General features: G+C 46.9%; 1 protein-coding gene across 1 annotated transcript in view; it reads left to right on the top strand.

The window, feature by feature from the left end:
- The first annotated feature begins 320 nt into the window (after positions 1 to 320).
- The window catches only part of PARP6 (poly(ADP-ribose) polymerase family member 6), a 109,195-nt gene continuing 102,910 nt past the window's right edge, over positions 321 to 6,605 (top strand). The window contains exon 1 of the mRNA XM_040343034.1: positions 321 to 392. The gene's annotated coding sequence lies outside the window, so the exon portion shown is untranslated. The remainder of the gene's footprint in view (positions 393 to 6,605) is intronic.

Below are 6,605 nucleotides of genomic sequence, written 5' to 3'. Positions count from 1 at the left end.
GCTGGGCCAGTAGGAGAGAGGAGCGGGCCTCGTGCATGCGCAGTATGGTTCCCGGCATGAAGCCAAAAAGGCTACACTGCTGGGTACCCTTACCCGCAATGGCGGCAGCAGCACCTGACAGCTGATGGAAACATCAGCTGCGGGTGCCGACATCGCTTGACTCCAGGACAGGTAAGTGTCCTATTATTAAAAGCCAGCAGATGTAGTATGTGTTTTTTTTTTGGGGGGGGGGGGGGGGGGGCGGGACACCGCTTCAAAGAAAAAAGTGTGTGTGCTTGTAAACACTGAATTAAAATATCTCCCTTTCCCCCCCACAGAATAATTCTCAACAATGATGTCAAATAATCTGAATGGCATTTACAATGTTTGCTGTGCAAGTGTCAAACACTCACGTAAGTCAATGCAATGTAGTTCATATTGAGCTTCACTATTCTTCTGTGTTGCATAAAAGTTGCATGAATGTGATATAATTTTAAGGCTTTGTTGATTATATTTTGTAGTAAATATACTAGGATGCACAAATTGCATAAACATTGGCCCGGATTCAGAGAGCAGTTACGACGGCGTATCACCGGATACGGCGTCGTAACTCTGAGTTGCGGGGTCATATCTATGCACCTGATTCATAGAATCAGTTACGCATAGATTTCCCTAAGATCCGATCGGCGTAAGTGTCTTACACCGTCGTATCTTAGGCTGCATATTTACGCTGGCCGCTAGGTGGCGCTTCCGTAGATTTATGCGAGAAATATGCAAATTAGGGAGATACGCCGATTCAGAAACATACGTCCACCCGGCGCATTTTTTTACGTCGTTTACGTTAGGCTTTTTCCGGCGTAAAGTTACCCCTGCTATATGAGGGGTATCCTATGTTAATTATGGACGTCGTTCCCGCGTCAAATTTTTTAAAATTTGACGTCGTTTGCGTAAGTCGTTCATGTCTGTAGGGCTGTACGTAAGTTACGTTCATGTCTAAAGCATTGACGATTTGCGGCGTAATTTCGAGTATGCGCACTGGGATTCTTTCACGAACGGCGCATGCGCCATTCGTAAAAAACGTCAAATACGCGGGGTCATCATTCATTTAAATAAAACACGCCCACATCATACACATTTGAATTAGGCGGGCTTACGCCGGACCACATACGTTACGCCGTAACTTAGGGCGCAAGATCTTTATGAATACGGAACTTGCGCCCTAATTTACGGCGGCGTAACGTATCTGAGATACGTTACGCCCGCCGAAAGATAGGCAGATCTCTCTGAATCCGGGCCATTGTGTTGGGAAAAATTACAGAAAAATTATATTTTTTTCTAATTTCTTACTATTTATTCCGAATTAAAAAACAAAGGAAATAAAAGTATATGTACCCATATTTGATACTAATTTAAAGCCCTATCTGTCTTAAAAGATGATGTAATACAATAGTGTAGGCTTCAAATGATAAAAGGTATGTTAAAAAAAAAAAACTCTTTGGGACTCAAGGGGTTTTAGGCCTCTTGCACACTACAGCTTGAAAAAGCTCAGTACAGCTTTTTTTTTTTTTTTACTGAGCTAAAATACAGCCCATTAATTGTAATGTGCCTATGCACACAGGTATGTAAACAAGCGCTGTGCATTCTTCAGTAAAAAAAAAAAATATAGAAAAATCGGCTTTTTTGGTCAGTAACACAAATGCGTGCAAATGTCCATTTACATATTGTGCAGAACGAGAACGCAAGAATACGTTTTCTCAAAAAATGTGCAAAAGCATATACGTGTAAATTTGTGCAAATATGGACAAAAAAAAAGTCTGGAAAAGTTTATGTTAAAACAGGAGGATCATGTGCAAGAGGCCTAAGGGAGAAAAATGCTCAGGGACTCAAAAGTTAACAAAGTATACACATTTGAGTCTAATAGAGTTGTAATTGTGTATGCATCCAGCTCCAGCATTTCTGAAAAGCTCACTGATATTTAACTACCAAATCTGGTTACACATTTTCCAGTGATGTAGGTGAGCTGTGATAGGCCCAGATTCACGTAGGAGAGCGCATCTTTGTACGGGCGTAACGTATCCTATTTACGTTACGCCCCCGGAACTTTGACAGGCAAGTGCAGTATTCACAAAGCAAAGTTGCGGCGGCGTAGCGTAAATAGGCCGGCGTAAGCCCGCCTAATTAAAATGTGGAAGATGTGGGCGTGTGTTATTTAAATTTAATGTGACCCCACGTAAATGACGCTTTCTCCGAACGTCCGTGAAAGTATCCCAGTGCGCATGCTCCAAATTAACCCGCAAAAAGCCAATGCTTTCGATGTGAACGTAAATGACGCCCAGCCCTATTCGCAAACGACTTACGCAAACGACGTAAAACGTGAAAAATTCGACGCTGTTCCGACGTCCATACCTAACATTGGTACGCCTCATCTACGCCTCATAGAGCAGGGGTAAATTTACGCCGGAAAAAGCCTTACGTAAACGGCGTATCTGTACTGCGACGGCCAGGCGTACGTTCGTGAATCGGCGTATCTAGCTGATTTACATATTTCTAGGCGTAAATCAGCGTACACGCCCCTAGCGGCCAGCGTAAATATGCAGTTAAGATACGACGGCGTAGGAGACTTACGCTGGTCGTATCTTATACAAATTCTGGCGTATCTGATTCTTTGAATCAGGCACCAAGATACGACGCCTCAGACTCAGAGATACGACGGCGTATCTGGAGATACGCCGTCGTATCTCCTACGTGAATCTGGGCCATAGAAGCCAAAACCCCATATTACATTCCTTGGTTTTATAGTTCTCTGAGCCCTGGTTCACATTGGTATGATTTGACATGTCAAATCGGCGGCAATTGCCATCAATGGCAGCGTACTAATCGGTGACACGCCGCATCTGCGGTGCCGCACCGATTTCAAAAAGTAGTTTCTGTACTACGTTTTGCGATTTCGGGCTGCTATTTACATTGACATCTGTGCAGAAACCTTTACAGATGTCTCTGAAATCGCAGCCGAAATCGGGACTAACATGCGGGAGTGAAAGCTTCATTCCCGCAGGTCAGTGTGAACCTGGGCTCAAATACACAATTTTTTTACTGGTTTACTACAAAATTTCACTTTCTGCTGGGTTTACTGGTAACTGTTAAGATGTGGGCCGTGCCCAATACACTATTTACTGACATAAAATCCCAGACGAATGTTAGGTTTTCTTTTACATGGGGTACGATTAGAATGTCTCTGTATGCTGTGCCATAAAAATTACAGCCAACATAAACATACCTGTTAGCAGAGTGTGACTATTATTATTATTATTATTATACAGGATTTATATAGCGCCAACAGTTTGCGCAGCGCTTTACATCAGGGAAGACAGACTAGGTACCTTGGATACATTAAATGGTTGTGCTTGGCGTTTTAGGATAGCTCTAGCTAATTACACATTGTGCTGTGTCTCATATCACAGCATAGGCTAGCAAAGTAACTATGCAAATGTATTTTTTTATTAGTTATTATGTTGTTTCACATTGCTAATATTTAATAATAATTATTTAATAATAATATAATATGCCAACTTCAGGAAAATAATAAAAATCCACCTGAGGGCTTCCCTGCCCTGCATAGGTTAAATTGGTATTAAATAAGAAAGGGTTTGCTGTATTCAGCTTACAATTGTACAATTTGGTGGTTGCATCAACTTTTCTTTTTCAGGCTTTTTCCTTTATTTTCACCTAGTGATCTGGCCAGTAAGTATGTTATTTTATAAAGCGGGGTTTCACCCGCAATTTTTTTTTTAATGTCAGCAGCTACAAACACTGTAGCTGCTGACTTTTAATAATGACACTTACCTGTCCTGGGCGCCCGCGATGTCGGCCTCCCGAGGAGCATGTCTGTATTCAGTCACGCTGAAGTTAACTAGCCAGGGAGAGGAGGTGAGCGATTGGGGGGGGGGATAGAGGTTCATGGGGGACTATAGAGTTGCATGGGGGATAGAGGCGCATGGGGGACCATAGAGGAGCATGGGGCACCAGAGCATCATGGGGGGGATAGAGGCGCATTGGCTGACCAGAGCATCATGGGGGGGATAGAGGTGCATGGGGGACCAGAGCATCATGGGGGGGATAGAGGCGCATGAGGGACCAGCGCAGCACACGGGGGACCAGCTCAGCACATGGGGGACCAGCGCAGCATGGGGGGAAAATAGCGGAGCACGGGGGACCAGAGCAGCATGGGGGGGAATAGAGGAGCATGGTGGGGACCAGCAAAGCATGGGGGAACCAGAGAAGCATGGGGGGCCAGAGCAGCAGAGGGGAATAGAAAAGCATGGGGGGGGACCAGAGGAGCACAAGGGTACAGATAAGTAGGGGGACCAGATTAGCATGGGAGAAACAGAAGATCAGGATAGGAATGCAGAAGCATGTGGGGGACCAGAGAAGCAGAGGGGGTACCAGTGGAGCACAGGGGGGGACCAGAGAAGCACGAGGGTACAGAGGAGCATGGGGGAACAGAGAGCAGGAGAGGAACAGAGAAGCATGTGGGGAAACAGAGAGGCATGTGGGGGACCAGAGAAGCATGTGGGGGACCAGAGAAGCAGGGGGGTACCAGTGGAGCACGGGGGGGGGACCAGAGAAGCACGGGGTACAGGGGAGCATGGGGGGACGACAGAGAAGCATGTGGGGGAACAGAGAAGCAGGGGGAGGACCAGAGGAGCAGGGGACGACGACAGAGGAGCATGGGGGGGACCAGAAGGATCACGGGGGAGGGGACAGACAGCTGACTCAACAGCGATGGCCTGGGAGTTTCTCACTTCTGCCTAATCTTGTCCCATTAGGGGGGCACCGAACTGATTCTTTGCTCCGGGTGAAATAATGTCTAGCTTCCCCACTGGTACTGCCTATAAGAGTACCAGTACCAGCTGTTCTACTCTAATAAAGTAGAACGGCTAATGGCTAGTGAAGGGGGAGGGGGGTTGGGTGGCCATCAGGGTTGGCCGGCCGGAGGGGGGGGCGGGTTTGTCCAGCCGCCATGGGAGAGACCTGTCAAAGTGGGCCAGTCTGGATGAAGTCCAAGGCCAAATTTTTGTCCCAGCCCTGCCCCCGAGGCCGTTTCCTCGATCATGGCAGGTCCCGGTACCGCCATCCTCACTAAAGGAAACAGTCAGTGGAGCCTTGCGGCTTCACTGCCTGTTTCCTACTGCGCATGCGCGAGTCTTGTGGCACTGTATGAATGGGCGGCTGCTCTCTGGGATACACACATTCCCCAGAAGAAAACACGAGGATGAAGACCAGCCGCGGATTAGGAAGAGGCAGATTAGGAAGATCTGCCTAGCAACCGCAATTCCTGGTAAGTAAAAACATATTTTTTTTCTATTTTTTTGTAGAATTTTGGTGTAGTTTTTTTTTTAGGATGGACTTCCACTTTAACTTCCCTAAACAAACCAAGCACTCCTGCAAAAGTGACAGTTAGGCCCCTTTACCCAGGCAGAGCAATCAAGTCTGCCTGTCAGTCTTTTAGGCGGACCTGATCGGACCATCCATTGCCCTCTATGGAGTGGTGGGTGTCAATGGACATGTGTGGGTGTTGACACTCTCCGATATCTGATCCGATCCTATCCACTAAAAACAGATAGGGATCCATTCTCCATCCATCTAGCAGATCGGATGGCTGTCGAGTGTATATGGACAGGTGCAATATGGAGAGGACGTATTAGGGTACAAAACCTTCAGACTTTAGAACAAACCCTGTATTGTATGCTAAGGAGGCTGTCATGCGACTGCAAATGGTTGCAGCACACAGAGCAGGCTGCAGAGGAATGATCACAATGTTGGAGTTACCCTTCTGGAGCAAAAAGTACGGTAGGCATTCACTCCTTAATCCTCTGCCCCGAGACTAAATGGGCATTTAACCCTTGCAATGCAGGGGCCCCAATGCAAGAGTGGGTTTATGAATCTTCCTGGAGTTGGTTTTTAAAACTCTCTGTTCAGTACACAGCCATGTATGCGTATGGCTCGTAGTCTTCGCTCTAATTCATCCCAAAAGTGTTCTATCGGCCTATCAAGGGACTGGGGCTTACCAGGTGGCACCAATCCCTACTAAAACTGCATTTCGGGTCTGGGTGGCAGCTAGGCGGCGGTTCCCTCGGGAGTCTCGTTGGTCCCCAGTGCAACCTTTATGGGGGAACCCTAATCTGGCCCACTTTAGAACGGTCCCTGACTCCCCCTGCGTGACATAAAGCCAGATGGTACGCTGCTGACCTTTGCTCAGCTCCATCGGGCATCTTACCTGCCAGGATGGATGATCTTCAGCTTCAACATGCTGCCAGAGCTCAGTTCCCCTCTAGGCCCCTCCTCCAGCTGGACCCAGTTGAGGAGGTTCTGTCACAGGAGAAGCTTCGGATGCCGCTTTCTATTCTATATGGCACGCTGCTTAGGACTGACTCCCCTAAAATTGAACGGCTGTGGGATCTCTGGAAGCCCGATATACCTTCCCTGGACAGGGAGGACTCCTTAGAGCAATGCCTTAAAGGGGTTGTAAAGGAATTTTTTTTTCATAATAAGCATCTTTTACCTGCAGACATTCCTCTTTTCACTTCCTCATTGTTCGTTTTTGCTCAGAAGTCGCTCTATTTCTT

This window comes from Rana temporaria, chromosome 3 (assembly GCF_905171775.1).
Source record: "Rana temporaria chromosome 3, aRanTem1.1, whole genome shotgun sequence".
Classification (NCBI taxonomy): Eukaryota; Metazoa; Chordata; class Amphibia; order Anura; family Ranidae; genus Rana; species Rana temporaria.
This window is presented reverse-complemented; position numbering and strand designations above follow the sequence as displayed.